The sequence below is a fragment of the Macaca mulatta genome, chromosome 3 (assembly GCF_049350105.2).
Source record: "Macaca mulatta isolate MMU2019108-1 chromosome 3, T2T-MMU8v2.0, whole genome shotgun sequence".
In the NCBI taxonomy this organism is placed as follows: Eukaryota; Metazoa; Chordata; class Mammalia; order Primates; family Cercopithecidae; genus Macaca; species Macaca mulatta.
Genome location: NC_133408.1, coordinates 124,628,299 through 124,645,837, shown reverse-complemented (window position 1 = coordinate 124,645,837; position 17,539 = coordinate 124,628,299). Strand labels below are relative to the sequence as shown.

The following is a 17,539-nucleotide window of genomic DNA, read 5'->3' as shown; positions in this document are numbered from 1 at the left end:
ACCTTAATGATTAAAAACTTAATCATTAAGTTGGTTAAGTACCACTGGTCTTTTGGTACTTAACAGACCAGTGACACTACAAAGCAATCAAATAACAAGTCTGGAAAATAACCAGCTAACATCATGATACCAGGATCAAATCCACACATATCAATACTAACCTTGAATGCAAATGGGCTAAATGCCCCAATTAAAAGAAACAGCATGGCAAGCTGGGTAAAGAGCCAAGACCCACTGGTAGGTTATCTTCAAGAGACTCATCTCACATGCAATGATACACATAGGCTTAAAATAAAGAGATGAAGAAAAGTCTACCAAGTAAATAGAAGACAGAAAAAAGCAGGGGTTGCAATCCTAGTTTCAAACAAAACAGACATTAAACCAACAAAGATAAAAAGACAAAAAGGCATTACATAATGGTAAAGGGTTAATTAAACAGGATCTAACTATCCTAAATATATATGCACCCAACACAGGAGCACCCAAATTCATAAAGCAAGTTCATGGAGACCTTCAAAGAGACTTAGACTCCCACACAATAGTAGTGGGAGACTTTAACAACTCACTGACAATATTAGACAGATCATTGCAACAGAAAATTAACAAAGATATTCAGGACCTGAAATCAGCACTGAATCAAATGGATCTGAAAGACATCTACAGGACTCTCCATACTCTAAAATCAACCACATAATCAGAAGTAAAACACTTTCCAGCAAATACAAAAGAATTGTAATCATAACAATCTCTTGGACCACAGCACAATCAAATTAGAAAGCAAGATTAAGAAATTCACTGAAAAAACATATATTTACATGGAAATTTAATAACTTTCTCCTGAATGACTTTTAGATAAATTAATGAAATTAAGGCAGACATCAAGAAGTTCTTTAAAACTAATGAGAACAAAGATACAACATACTAAAATCTCTGGGACACAGATGAGGCAGTAGTAAGAGGGAAATTCACAGCACTTAATGCCCACATCAAAAAGTTAGAAAGATAGCAAGTTAACAACATAACATCACAACTGAAAGAACTAGAGAGCCCAGAGCAAACAAATCCCAAAGCAAGCAGGAGACAAGAAATAATCAAAGTCAGAGCTGAACTGACGGAGATTGAGAAACGAAAAACAATTCAAAAGATCAGCTAATCTAGGAGCTGGTTTTTTGAAAAAATTAATAAGCTAGACCACTGGCTAGACAAAGAAGAAAAGAGAGAAGATCCAAATAAACACAATCAGAAATGACAAGGGGGATATTACCACTGACCCCACAGAAGTACAAACAACCATCAGAGAATATCATTAACTCCTCTAGGCATATAAACTGGAAAATCTAGAATAAATTGATAAATTCCTGGACCATACATCCAGGAAGGATACATCCAAGACTGGACCAGGAAGAAACTGAATCCCTAAAAAAGCCAAAAATGAGCTCTGAAATTGAGCCAGTAATAAGTAGCCTACAAACCAAAATAAGTCCAGGACCAGAAAAATTCACAGTTGAGTTCTACCAGATGTACAAAAAAGAGCTTGTACCATTCCTGCAGAAACTATCCCAAAAAAACTGAGGAGGAGGGACTCCTCCCCAATTCAATCTATAAGTCCAGCATCATCCTGATATCAAAACCTAGCAGAGACACAACAAATAAAGAAAAATTCAGGCCAATATCATTGATGAACATCAATGCAAAATCCTCAACAAAATACTGGCAAACCAAATCTAGCAGCCCATCAGAAAGCATATTTACCATGATCAAGTAGGCTTTATCCTTGGGACGGAAGGGTGATTCAGCTTATGCAAATCAATAAATGTGATTCATCATATAAACAGAACTAAAGACAAAAAACACATGATTATGTCAATACATACACAAAAGGATTTTGATAAAATTCAAAACCCATTTATGTTGAAAACTCTCAATAAGCTAGGTATTAAAGGAACATACCTCAAAATAATAAGAGCCATCTATAACAAACCCACAGCCAACATCATTCTGAATGGCCAAAAGCTGGAAGCACTCCCCTTGAAAACCAGCACAAGACAAGAATTCCCTCTCTCACCACCACTCCTATTTAACATAGTATTGGAAGTCCTAGCCAGGGTAATAAGGGGAGAGAAAGAAATAAAAGGCATCCAGATAGAAAGACAGGAAGCCAAACTATCCCTATTTGCAGATGACATGATCCTATATCTAGAAAACCCCATAGTCTGAACCCAAAAGCTCCTTAAGCTGATAAACAACTTCAGTAAAGTCTCAGCATACAAAATCAATGTGCAAAAATAATTGGCATTCCTATACACCAACAGTCAAGCAGAGAGCCAAATCAGGAATGCAATCCCATTCAAAATTTTAAAATACCTAGGAATACAGCTAACCAGGGAGGCGAAAGATCTCTAGAAGGAGAACTATAAAACATCACTCAAAGAAATCAGAGATGACACAAACAAATAGAAAAACATTCTATGCTCATGAATAGAAAGAATCAATATCAGTAAACTGGCCATAGCATCCAAAGCAACTCATAGATTCAATGCTATTTCTATTAAACTATCATCAACACTGTTTGCAGAACTAGAAAAGCTATTTTAAAATTCATATGGAACCAAAAGAGAGCCCAAATAATAAAGACATTCCTAAGCACAAAGAAAAAAAGCTGGAGGCATCACACTACTCAACTTCAAACTATACTACAGGGCTACAGTAACCAAAACAGCATGGTACAGGTACAAAAACAGACACACAAACCAATGGAACAGAATAGAGAACCCAGAAATAAAGCCACACACCTACAACTATCTGTTCTTCAACAAACCCAACAACAACAACAAGCAATGGGGAAAGGATTCCCTGTGAAATAAATGGTGCTAGGAGAACTGGCTAGCTATATGCAAAAGATTGAAACTGGACCCCCCTTTCTTACACCATATACAAAAATTAACTCAAGATGGATTAAACACTTAATGTAAAACCCAAAACTATAAAAACCCTGGAAAACAATCTAGACAATACCATTCTGGACATAGGAACAGGCAAATATTTCATAATGTAGACACAAAAAGCAATTGTAACAAAGGCAAAAATCAGAAACAACAAGGGGGTTACTACAACTGACCCCACAGAAATACAAACAACCATCAGAAAATATTATGAACACCTCTATGCACATAAACTAGAAAATCTAGAAGAAGTTGATAAATTCCTGGACCCATACATCCTCCCAAGACTGAACCAGGAAGAAATTGAATCCCTGAACAGGCCAAAAACAAGCTCTGAAATTGAGTCAGAGATAAAAAAACAAACAAACAACAACAATAACAAAAACATGACAAGTGGAAATTAATCAAACTAAAAAGCTTCTACAGAGAAAAAAAGAAAACTACTTATAGAGTGAACAGACAACCTACAGAATGGGAGAAAACATTTGCAAACTATGCATCTGATAAAGGTCTAATATCCAACATCTATTATAAATTTGTTTACAGAACTTAACCAAATTTACAAGAAAAAAACAACTCCATGAAAGAGTGGGCAAAGAACATGAACAGATATTTTTCAAAAGTAGACAAGCATTCGGCCAACAAGCATATGAAAAAATGCTCAACATCACTGATCATTAGAGAAATGCAAATCAATACCACAATGAGATACCATCTCACACCAGTCAGAATGGCTACTATAAAAAAGTCAAAAAATAACAGATGCTGGCAAGGTTGCAAAGAAAAAGGAACATTTATACACTGTTGGTGGGAGTGTAAATTACTTCAACCATTGTGGAAGACAGTGTGGTGATTCCTCAAAGACCTGAAAATGGAACTACCATTGGACCCAGCAATCCCATTATGGGTATATACCCAAAGGAATATAAATCATTCTATTATAATGGCATGCAAACACATACATTCCCTGCAGTACTAGTCACAATAGCAAAGACATGAAATCAACCTAAAAGCCAGTCAATAGTAGACTGGATAAAGAAAATGTGGTACATATACACCATAGAATACTATGCAGCCATAAAAAGTATGAGATCATGTCCTTTGCAGGAACATGGATGGAGCGGAGGTCACTATCCTTAGTAAACTAATGCAGGAACAGAAAACCAAATACAACATGTTCTCACCAACAAGTGGGAGCTAAATGATGAGAACACATGGACACATAGAGGGGAACAACACACACTGGGGCCTGCTGGAGGGTGGAGGGTGGGAGGAAGGAGAGGATCAGGAAAAATAACTAATGGATATTAGGCTTAATCCCTAGGTGACTAAATAATCTGTGCAACATACCTGTGAAGGTTACCCATATAACAAACCTGCACATACACCACTGAACTTAAAAGTTAAAAAAAAAAAAAGGTACTTAATCATCATCTAAGTAGGAAACCTTAGAGGGAAGGTAGGGGGTGGCAGAAACCTCTTATGTTAAAAAAGTGATCTCTCATTTGAACAGACAAACCAGAGAATCTCCTCCCAAAGTGTTTTTCCCCATTTATTCTAGTTTATCACTCAAATAATTCATATTGTTCATGTCAAAAATTCCCCAATGTGACCACAGTAATTTGTGAAATTAAGCCAGGAGTAAATGCATGTTTGGCCCAGAGTGTCAAAAAACAAATGAACAAAAAAAAGCAAAGACAAAAACAAACAATGACAACTACAATGCTAGGTAAGAATCTGGTCAATCACCAAATCTGGCAGTCTAGAAAAAAATCAACAGCTCCAAGTAAAAGACATTAAATTAAGTAGTTATCAAAGAAACAACGGCAAGCCTGAGGAATGTTCTTATTAGGTTGAAGGTTGGTCCAAGGCAAAATTTTTTTCTATAAGGACACTGGTCTGATGATATCTTCTGGACTTGTCAGCCTTGGGGGGTGCACTGAGAGACACACTTATTGAACCAATGATAATCCTTTTTCATCTTATCATTTTCTCCTAGGGACTCACAACAAAAAGAAACAAGAACAGAACAAGGGCCAAAACATTGTGGAATTAATCAGGAAGTTTCCCCACCAAATATGAGTTCTCAAATCTGATCAGATAATAAAAGGATTCCCGAGAGAGGAATTCTCTTTCCCAGCACACAAAATAAACTCAGTATTACAGGGCTTCAAATAAACATATTGGACCTGAGCCCCAGTGGAGGACCTACCTCATCACTGCAGCAGGAGAGACCCCTGAACATGAGATTCAGGAAGCTTCAAAGTTATGTATGATTTCCAACCTACAAGCCTTGAGCCATGGCAGGGACGGTGTTTCAATTACAGCTTGGGACCTCTAGGATCATCAACAGTCAATTCCCTAAAAGACCATCTGAAAAACCTATTGATCAAACAAAGCTAAGTTTATTAGACTTACTGTAATAAGGTAGAGCACGACATTTAAAGTCTTAGTCGTGGCTCAAAAGGGAGAGTTTAAGGAATATTATTTATAGGGTTTAGGGGGTTTGAGCTTATGAGATTTAGGGCAAGTCTTTCATGGCAGGTAACTGATTGTGACAAGTACAATTTTGACATAATAATTTGAAATTGGTGGCAGAATAAGGTGTATTGATGAGTAAACTTGACAGATAAGCAAGCAGTTTGCCTAAGGGATAAACTTATCATAATAGGAGCTGTTTATGCAAATGAGCAAAGTATTTGCCAGGACAAACTTGGTTTGCAGAAATTCCCCAACCAAACCGTAAAATTTACTAGTTTATAGCCTTATTTTCCTGGGCTAGAATTCTCTTGAGCAGTTTTGTTATGATGGCACAGGTGGTCTGAGTTCTCAGAACCTTTTTATTTTGTGACCTCTGCCACAGCTTCCTCAATGGTATACCTGAAAGGTATCATTGACCTAAGATTATCTCCTATAAAAACATCACTTAATATTTCAGAGGAATTTTTTTTTTAATCTGTGGCATTAGAATGTACCCTTTCCTTACAATGGTATTATCCTTTAACCTATCTGATAGTATTTCTGTTTCTATTTCCTTGCAAAGGGGGTATTCGTTGTTAACGGATTAGACTTAGAAGTTTTGCCAGGGTTTGGATCTCTGATTCTTTCAGGATTCCTTTGTACATGGCCCATAAAGGAAGGCACTTTCTGGTGTATCTTTCCTTAACCTGTTCCCCTTCATGTCTAGCAAAAAATTCCTCAAACTTCTAGGGCCAGTAAGAATTTTTTTCTGATTTTTAATGTTTTACAGATTTTTCCTCAAGAATCTATGCTGAAAAAAATTAAACAGCTTGCCCTTAAGATCCTTTGGAAGAAGCAAACAAGTTGAAGACTTTTCTTCTAACATGATTGATTGGTAAAATACTAATAAAAAAAAAGATTACAGATGACAGAATCCCTCTGGTCACTTTCTCATATAAGCTACTTCATTACTTTGGACTACAGCAAGAATTCCTTTGCCAACAGTGATGCAGTGAAGCAATTTGAACAGAAGCATAAAACACATTATTTCATTGCCTACATTTATTAAAACAGAGAAGTAAAACCTAATTTGACTCATTAAATATTAGAAACATTTTTGTCACTCATCTCGAAGGCTTTTTAATTTGACAGAGAAGGTGCAGAGGCAAACATAAACAGACAATGCAAATATACAGAGAATGATGGTACTATACACACAAGCATCAGTAGAAAGATCTCAGAAGAGTGCAAAAACTAAAGCCATGAAGATGCCTGTAATTTAATTTAATGTCTTCTAATAGTTATAAAAATTTTAAATTCTAGAAGACCACTGCCTGGACCTTCACTGACCATGCTGTCCCAGGGGGTACTTTCTGCTGCCACCACAGCAGTGCCCTCTCTGAAGAACGCAGCCCTCCTAGGTCCAGGGATATTGCAGGCAACAAGGACTTTTCTTACAGGGCAGCCAAGTCCTACCCTCTACTACCTCTTCCTGAATATGGAGGAAAAGTTTGTCTTGGGCTGATCCTTGAGAAATTCTTCCAGTTTCTTTATTCTAAAACTTGTGTAACAGTACCCTATGTGCTTGGAGCCTGGGCTTGTCTTGTATGCGGTACCCAAAGAAATATATGTGATTACTCCTACTCTACAGTATCAGAAGTAGGTTACTCGTCTATGGAATTTAAAAATATGGTACCTCTATTGGAAATTAGCTGATAAACTCAACGAGCAAAAAATTGTCCAACTAGAAGAGGTGAAGCAGGCTTCCATCAAACAAATCCAGGATACAATTGATTTGGAGAAGTTATTGCAGGTATTGGTTCGGAAGTGCCATTACTATTTTGATGTCCAGAGGAATAACATTGCTATGGCTTTGGAGGTTATTTACTGGGAATGGCTGCATAGCGTATATGAGGTAAAGAATTACCTGGGCTATCATATCTGTGTGTAGAACATGATGCATCGAAAGGAACAAGAGCACATGATCAACTGGATGGAGAAGCACATGTTCCAGAGGATCTCTGCACAGCAGGAAAAGGAGACAGTTGCCAAGTGCATTGCAAATCTAAAGCTGCTCTCAAAGAAGGCTTAAGCACAGCCAGTTTTGTCAGTGTATCCAGCCCAACTGAGACAACTGAAACAACTGACTGACTAAGTGAAAGGTAGTCTTTGTGCCAAAATCTTTCTGTATTGCTGTCTACTGAAGTTACAGTTTACTTTTCCTAAAAGTGAAAAGTTTCAGTGTCATTATAGTGAAAGAATTAAGTCTATTGGTCAATCAGATGGTCCTCATCTTTCTTCCTCTGCATGTTGAGTTGTTCCGCAATCACTTTTGAATAAATAGTTTGTTTTTATTAAAACTTGCGCCTGGCTAAAGATTAGCAAGATATAGTTTAAACTTGTAATTAATTCTACCATCTTGCAATAAAGTGACAATTGAAACAAGAAAAAAATTATAAATTATAAACTATAAAACTCTATCTTCTAGAATTGAATACAAAAAGAATGCAAGCTATAGAATAGAAAATAATATCAAAAGGATACAAGCTATGATCAAGTACAAAGAGTTTTGAAACTAGACAGAAAGATATTTAAATATTTTGGGGAAAAATAAGTGAAAATCCAAATAAGATGATGAAGCAAAGTAACAATAATCTTGGTGGGGGGTGCACGCTTTTTTTAAGAGACACGTTCAGGCATTTCTTGCTTAATGTCAGTAAACTGTTTCTGACAATCTGCACTTATACGCAAAATTGTTAACAGGAGCCTATTTCCAATCATTTTATTTATTTATTTATTTACTTATTGAGATGGAGTCTCGCTCTGTTGCCCAGGCTGCAGTGCAGTAGCATGATCTCGGCTCACTGAAACATCTGCCTCCTGGGTTCAAACGATTCTCGTGCCTCAACCTCCCAAGTAGCTGGGATTACAGTCTCCTGCCACCACGCCTCTAATTTTTGTATTTTCAGTAGAGATGGGGTTTCACCATGTTGGCCAGACTGGTCTCAATCTCCTGACCTCGTGATCTGCCTGCCTTGGCCTCCCACAGTGTTGTGATGTGATTACAGGCGTAAGCCACGATGCCCAGCCTATTTATTTTTAAAATTTGATAATTTTGCTAATCTTCTCTGTATCATTCCCATTTTAGTATATGTACTGCCGAAGCAAGCACTCCAATTATTTTAAACAGCAAAACGTATAATATACTCAACGGCAACTGAAAACCTCCGGTTTCTTCAAATACAAAAACAGTTGCATATGAGTAACAGATTTTAATGTCAGGATGTGAAATTATTATAACTAAATGTTGTATTATGTGCAATAATGCTGCAGTGCCTCTCTTTATGCCTTGGACATAATGAGAGTTGCATCCCTCCTACTGACACTTTGATATGTTTGTCAAGGCTTCTATGCTGATTCTGTCAGTCTGTCAATCGTATTTGAATCACATCTCATGGCTTTTTCCTGTCATCATTTTGATTAAAAATATTGCATTGAGCTTTGGAGACATAAATATAATTTTCCCCCACATAAACACCAGCCTCAAATAATGTATTGAGAGATAAATAGTTTTATGAAGTCAGAGGTATTAAAAGCCAAGAGGCATCCTACTGGGAAAATCTTAACTGAGGAGAGAACCAGCAGCGTATTGACGATATTATGAAATATGTGATTTAAATGCATGGACTTGAACTATGTGAAACCCTCTCTACAGGCCCTTTTTAAAGTTATAGTAATTACAATTAAGACTTAATCTGAGCCACTTACTGCTGTCACTAAAAAATCATTCTAAAAGTCAGCCTTAAAAAGGAAGGAAACTCCGATACACACTAAAACATGAACGAATCTTGAGGACACCAAGCTAAGCGAAATAAGCCAGTGACAAAAAGACAAACACTGTACGATCCCATTTATATGAGGTATCTGGAGCAGTCGAATTCACAGAAACAAAGTAGAATGGTGATTGCCAGGAATTGGGAGGGAAATGGGCTGTTGTTGTTTAATGGGTATAGAGTTTCAGTTTCACAACATGAACAAGTTCTGGAGATTGGTTGCACAACAACCTGAATATATGGAACACTATTCAACTCTACACTTAGAAATGGTGAATGTGGTAAGGTTTATGTTTTGTATTTTGTATCACAATAAAAAAAAAAAAGGATGTGGAGCGGAGAATCATTCTAGAACCTCACTTTACTCAGAAGATGTCTCCAAAAATTTCTTGATATGACATAAGTGTCTCTAGTGATTAAGGATGTTTTCACTCAGGAAGAATTAGCAGTATGTGTAAAAAAATTAAGAAAATAAAATCTGTAGTGTTATTATTTTGCATTAAGGAATCTTGTATATCTGCCAGTATTTTTTTAATGTTTGTCTTATTAGCCGTGTAATTCAATTTTCTAAAGTGTACTTGTGTAATTGATTTAGGCTTATGATATAAAATGGAATTCTTGCTAAATATATATATGGTCTAGAAAAAAATCTAAGATAACCTGAGGTATTTATAAGTTTAATTTGTGAGATTAATAAGAATACTCAGGAAGACTGTGTCAGACAATCATATTGCTGAAAAGAAAACTGAACATTTTAACATAAAATGTGAAATGCAAAAGGAAATTTAATAAACTTAGATGTTTAAGGGAATTTAATAAGGTCCTAAAATCCTCCTTAAAAGGAGTTATAAAAATTTTCTAGATTTTTAAAAAAGAATTTAAAGACTAGAAGGTGAATAAAAGCTTAAGAAAGAATCAAGTAAATAAAACATTCATTTAAAAAGAAACCTAAGTAAACCTCTAAATGGCTTCTTCTACACATAAAAGCTGTCCTTGAGGGCATCAGAAAACTCATTTTAACACTGAAAATAATATTGAGAGTGACAAAAATCCTTCCTCTGACGGAACTCTAGCCAGGCTCCTCTGAGCAGTCTTCTCAGCTAGGCCTCAACCTTGGCCTATAAATGCTTTAATACACACTTACATAGTTGCTAACAGCTCAAGGCTGAATCCCCAGAATGACCCCAGTCCCTCTTCAAGTGTCTGCCTTAGAAAACTCAAGGTTGTCAAAAGAATTTACTGTTTTCTCTAGCCAACATCTGAAGATAGGGCCCCGCCTCCCAGTCTCCGTGGGAGGGTAGGAGCTTAACTTTAATAAACACCAGTTAATAAGCCCAGATCGATTTCACATGGATCAACTCCCTTTTCACTTTTTCTAATTTTTCACTTCCCCAGCTCCATTGAGAGCTGGCCTACTCCTGTCACTATTTCCTTACTGCCCCTTTAAAACACCCACTCACTTCTGCACAAATCAAAGCTCAGGTCAGTTCACATTGAACTCTTTTCCTTATTGCCATAGTGTATTACTGAATAAAACCTGTCCTTACCACTTCAACTTGTGTCCAACTTTCTTTATCTTTGACAAAGGTAAAGAAAGAGTGAGACTTGGGTTGCAACAAGCTAACAGGTAGTTGTTAACTGACATAGTATGGGCAAGTCAGGTACCCTATAGAACAGAAATAGAACTAAATTCAAAGACTCCAGAGAACCATGGCTAAAAATGTAAATGTTGGAGTACTTGTCTTCCTATTTAAGTTATATTGAGCCCTTCTCAGTAATTTTTAACCTCAGAGCTTTTACTTGGTTTTTTATTCATTAACTGTTATGCCAGCAGGCAATTTGTGAGTTCTGGGGAAGGCCTGAAACTGTGGAGCGGAAACTATAAGGAACCTTGATAATGAGCAGCCTAATTCTCTCTTCATCTCTGGGACAGAGTAACTTATAATTCTGCTCAGGTGCAAAAGCAGTTTGAAACTGACTGTGCCTCCAGCTCTTAAAGATTTTCCTACAATCAAAAATAGATTTTCTTTTATTTTTAAGTAATTGGCAAAGCACCCTGCTCAGCAACATATACATTTAATAATTTGGGGGAAGATAATAAGGATGACCTGGTATGATACCATTTTAACGAGCCAGTTTGTTGCTGAGTAAGCTCTGGGCTTTGGTGCGTATAAGGTACATTTTTAAATGAGTCAGAATCACTTATTGATCACCCTCTGTGTGTAAATTACTGTGTTAGTATTATTGACAATTTAAAAGAACAACAGAAGAAAAAAGACTCAGACTTCAAAGGGTTTCTAACAGTCTTTTTGGAATAATGAACACTTTGAGGCAGGCAAAGGCCAAGGCAACCTGCTGCAGCCCTGCGTCAGTTTCAGGGTTCAGGGTCATTCACTAGGATAAGAAGAAAGGAGTTGAGAACTAGAAGTAGACTATAAAAGTGAAATTACCTCCAAAGCAATCCTCAGACCAATGATCAAATGAAACCTATCAAGCAGGGGGACCAGAGAAGCCCATCCAAAATTATATTTGTTACTTACCACAACACTTGGTCCAACTATCAGTTCAGTGAAGAATTTTCAGACTACAGAAAAGTCACCTCCGTCCTTGAAAAACTGAAAATACAAACAATGGCCAGATCAAATATGCAATCCAACTCTGACCCACAATTGCTGCAGCAATCAGCCCAAAATGATTAAAACTTGTTCAGTGACTGCCAGCTTCCCCTGATTCTTGCCCCAGCTTCCAACTCAGGACCACCCAGAGAAAGCCAAATGTGCTTTTCAATTCAGTTGCATAGGGTGCCCTGCTTCTAGCTAGCCCACCTCCAGCTTCCCCATGCCAACAACTTCCTATCAAAGCAGACCTGAAGGTTTCCCCCTTTTTTTTTTTCTTCGCTATAAGGCTTCCCTAGCTGCCTTGCAGTCTCTGCCAAAAGCAAGTGATAGTGGCTGCTTCCCTGTCTATAGCAAGGTCTGAAAAAACAGTCTTTTAAATTCTCATCTCAGTGGTCTTGATTTATTTCCACAATTTTACTGGATGCCCCACCTGAATACGTTCTGCACTGTCTGTTGCCGTCAACCAGGTGAAGATGCTACAGTAGGAGGCCCCTCGTGCCTCACTACTCGTGTCTTACAGAGCGCACGCTGATGTGGTAAGTTTGCAGTGGGTCTAAACTTGGCTTTCTTTATGTTGAGTTTCTTAGTCATTTATTCAGTTCGATAAACAGAGTTTGTAACTTGTTCCCATTTGTTTAACTTCCTTGGTGGAATCAGGTCATTCTGTTTTGCTGTCTGTTGTGCTTCTGTTCTATGTTGTGCTGTTTGAAAGTATTGTTTGTTATAAGGAGAATCACAGGGTAGACACAGGCATAGCCTTAATAAACCTGTAGTTCCAGCTGGCCTCACGGGCCCATTAATTTGTGGTTCTTACTGGACAGGTATTCATTTGACAAATTCTGCTCTGGTCACCAAACAAAATGAGTTTCTCCTTTTGTCTTGACTTTTTGTCTTAAAAGCTTGGCTTAATGATGCGAAAGTGTTCTCTGGTTTTCAATCTGCAGGGTCTGGGAGTTAGGGAGGTGCAGATTATCGGTTCTGTGCATGGAGGCAGCCACTTTTCAGGTTAGTGACCCAGAACATGAGATGTCCAAAGATCACATTTCTACTGACCATGGCCAGCTCTCATGGAGTCATGTGTGTCTCAAATCTCCTCCCTAGAAAGAACTCCCTCTTAAATGTACTCATGTTATAATCCTATTTTTTGCACCTCTCTAAAAGGCCTAAGTTTACCAAGAATGATTTGGGCCTTCAATGGCCACTCTGGGGAACATTTGACTTGAACAAAATTGTTCATTTGAGAAGTGCCTTAAGAAAGGGAATAATATTTCTCTGGCCAAATAGACAACATTTCTTAATTGGTATGCAAAGACCTCTAAATTAAATTCTGAATTAAAAATTGCTTCACTAAAAGTTCTTTTGGCCAAAGATAATAAGCAATAAAGCAAACTTAAGCAAATGTAAGCTAAAATAAACTAGACTCATCCCCCATTAAGTCCTCCTCCTCCTTATCCTCCAGGTGCTTCCCTATATTCAGCTTTTCCTCTTCTCTGTTATCCTCTGATCCTCTCCTTCTGCACTTCTATGGACTCATCCTTCCCTGGTTCAGACCCTCTTTCTTTTGCCAACACCTCTCCAAAGAGCCTGACATACAACTTGCCTCGAATGATCCATTCCACTCTTGAGCCAGGCATGCAGGCACCTGTAGAATTTAAACCTCCTCCCAGCCCTTAACTATAACCATTAGGCCCTTAACTGAAAAATGTTCCTTTCTGTTCTGTGATACCCTCCCTGCAAATTTAAAATAGAGAGACTTACTTAGCCATAGAATTGTAATATTAAATGCACAATAGGAGGATTTTGTCTTGAGGTTCCAGAGGATACCTCTATTACCAAGTTGTTTCTAGTCTAGATATACATTTACTTCTCCATGATATTTGAGGCATATCTCAAATAAGGATTATGACACTGTACCTAACACTTCATGGGCTAAAAATTCCACTGACATAGGAAAAATAATTGGAGCAGAACCTATTTAAATAGATCCTACCAAACCATTATACAAAGTTCACCAAGATCCCTCGAAACCAGAAGCAAAGGAAGGGCTCGGACCTATAGCTTAAGGCTTTATAGCAAAATATCTGCAATAGCTCCTGTAACACTCCCATCCTAAGAGCAAATAAATCAAACACATAAGTACATCTATTTTTTTCACAACCTGAGAATCAGCAGCAAACCTGTTACCCCTCACTTGGTAGTAGTACCTAACCCAAATATCAACCTGTCATTGATTCCACCTGAAACCACTTGCTTCGATGTAGTGGATCTTTTTTCTAACTTACTCAGTGTGCCTGTAGACCAGGACAGTGAATATCTTTCCTTTCACCTGGAGAAGACAACAATATATCAGGATAATCATGCCTAGGAGTTTTTGAAGCTCCCTCCTATGTTTCCTGGGTACTCAATCGGGAGTTAAAAGATCTAAATTTCCCTTGTGATTCACACCAGTACAATATGTAGACAGTATCATAATTTGTTGAGAGAACAAAGAATTTCATTTACTTGCTCTTTGCTATAACAGAAGAGGGACATAAAATTTCAAAAGTTGTTACAATTTTGCCAAAACACTGCCTATTATTTAGGGCATGACCTGTCTGAGAAAAACACTTTCTCCTAAGTCCTAATGACTATCCAAACATATCCTATGCCCCTTATAAAATGGCAATTGAGATGATTTCTAAGTTTAACGGGATATTGCAGACATTGGGTATCAAATCCTTTTGAGCTTGTGATACTTCTTTATGAATTGAATAACATCTTGCAATGCAATTGACTATGGAGATGACTAAACAATCCCCCATCAGTGAAGATCTGGAACCCTAGCCTTTCTGGAATTGGTCAACCTCTTGAAAGTAAGAGAATGACCAAAGGTGGGAGACTAAGAGACTGAATATACAAATGGACAATGGCCAGACCAAATATGCAATCCAACTCTGACCTCTCACAACCTCACAACCTCTGCTGCAATCAGCCTACAACAAACAGAACATGGTCAATGACTGCCAGCTTCCCTAATTTTTGCCCTGGCTTCCAACTCAGGATGAACTGCTAAATAATCTCCCCCAAATCAATTACATTGGATACCACATTTCTAGTTAGCCCACCTCCAACTTCCCCATGCCAATAACCTGCAATCAGAGCACACATAGAGCCTCCTTTTGTTCACCATAGAGCTTTTGCACTCCCCTGCCTGCCTTCAAGTGTCTGTCAGATGCAAGTGATGGAGGCTGATGGCCTTGCTATAGCAAGCCCTGCATAAACAGTCCCTTTTGAGTTTTCTCTTACTTGCATTGCATTTATTTCCGTATTCTCCACTCAGAACTTTTTTATTTGAACAAATTTGGTCCCTAGCTATGGTAAGTTCCTGAGCACTATCAATCCCACCTACAGTCAGAATAAGTCTTATGCTACTTAAACTCCAGAGTCAAAATATCTATGTAAAAATGCCGCTGTCTTACTCTAAAGAAATATATAGACACTTAACTTTTTCTGTGCCCCCAAGTGCATGGATACTATGAGTTTATTCAGAATGAAGGAGGTGTCAATTCAAAGATTTTTAAAGTTAAGGTGACCACTCCATGTTTGTCTACCCTGTCTTTAATTAAACCATGCTATGGTCATCTCATCTCCAAACTCACCTCCAAAAACTGACCCTTGAAACATAGGTATGAATTTTGAGGAGTAAATTCCTACTTACTTCACAGTCATTTCCAGTAGATGGTTTTATAAGGAGGGTTATTATTAAGAGAAGCTTGGGAATCGCATTGTCAGTCATGTAGTTTTATAGAAATGTCAAAACTCTACCTAGTGAAATACATGCCAGCCCTACAGGAAAACTAACATTTTGTCTCCATGAATATAATAGAAAAACTATCAAAAAATCAGAAATAGGCAAAATTGAGTACTGAGTGTTCTTTCAGTTCTGTAGGGGCAGAAGTTAAGAGGTAGATTTCTGTTGAATAGAAAAACAACTTCTACTCTGTATCATTTATTGCCCTGTGAGTATTAACCAGCTTAGTGTTTACCCAAGCAATTTAATACTAATTTTTTTTATTAAATTAGCTGTAGATTCCTGGCTCCTCTTTGTACTAGTTTTAACATCTACTAGTTCCCTCATTAATTGGTTAAAAAAACTTTGACACATGTTCATTTGATATTCACATGAGATATAATTTTATCTTTCTAAAAATTATACTTCAACCATTAAAAATGTAAGCTCCCTGACATTTGGGGCTGAATGATAAAAAAGAAAAAAAAATTAAGCTCTTGAAGGAAAGACATTATATGATGAGGGTTTTTTTTAGCTATCATAACAATATATAATCCTAATATTGAATCAACCTTGCATTCCTGAGATATATAATATACTTGATATTTTGGTGCCAAATTCTATTTGCTAATATTTGTATTTAGGATATTTTGTGTTCCCAGATAATTTTTAGAAAAAGAGAAAATCATGACTCATATAAACATAAAAACAGCAAATATGAAAACTTTCAAAAGGAAAGCTAAAATGGAAAAAAAAAAACTATATAGAGTAAAGGGATGGTGAAGGGAATTGCAAATAGGCACAAAACTGTTTTTTCCAGAGTTAGTCAAAATCATTACAGAACAAGACAGCAGTCATATATTTATCAGTTACCTACACATAAAAAGAGATCAAATAGCTCAAAGACAATGAACAGGACTAGAATCTGACAAGCTGGAAGGTATGCTGCAAATGATGCATAGTTTCCATTGAAACACACATGAAAAGTTTGACATAATCATTGGTAAAGTTGGTCTGCAATTTAATTTCTTTTTTTTTTTTTTTTTGAGACAGGGTCTTATTCTGTCACTCATGCTGGAGTGCAGTGGCATGACCATAGCTCACTGCAACCTCAACCTGCTGGGCTCAAGTGATCCTCCCACCTCAGTCTCCTGAGTAGCTGGGACCACAGGTATGCACCACTACAGCTGGCTAATTTCTTTACCTTTTTGTAGAGACAGGGTCTCATCATGTTGCCCTGGCTGATCTTGAATTCTTAGGCTCAAGCAATTCTCTTGCCTTGGTCTCCCAAAGTGCTACGATTACAGGCATGAGTGACCACATGTAATTTGAATTTTTAAATAAAATATTCATTGCATTTTAGTATTGTAAAAGAAAAAAAAATACCTTTGCAACTCTTTTATTTAAAAACGGTTTCACTGGGTGCAATAGTTTGCATCTGTAGTCCCAGCTACTTGGGAGACTGAGGTGGGAGGATCACTGGAGCCCAGGAGTTCTAGACCAGCCTAGACAATATAGTAAGAACTGAAAAGAAAGAAAGAAAAAAAAAGTTTCAAGACACAGGGACATCAGTAAAAATGATACCATATGAACCTCCAATGCCCTGTTCCTCCCAAGAAACATCCAAAAACCTGGCAAAAACTTTCAGAGTCAACTTTATCTCAATTCTGGAAGACAGACAATGGTTTGCAGCAACAAAGGGAACACTTAATCAGGAGAAAGGGCATTGAAACAAAGTAAAAGAACTTTGCAGCAGTTTAACAGCCTTGTCCTGTCCCTTTCCCCAGCACAATAGAGGTCTTGAAGACAGTATCTTGTGTTCCTGATATGGGGACATAGTTCCAGAAGGAGCCTAGTAGACCTCTTTCCCAGGAATTACTCTTTTCTCTTTTGACCTGTTCGCGGGTTCCCTGAAAG

The 17,539-nt window shown here is 37.4% G+C and overlaps 1 pseudogene; it reads left to right on the top strand.

The window, feature by feature from the left end:
- The first annotated feature begins 6,753 nt into the window (after positions 1-6,753).
- Positions 6,754-7,494, top strand: LOC100424457 (ATP synthase peripheral stalk subunit b, mitochondrial pseudogene; annotated as a pseudogene).
- The last annotated feature ends 10,045 nt before the right edge of the window (positions 7,495-17,539 follow it).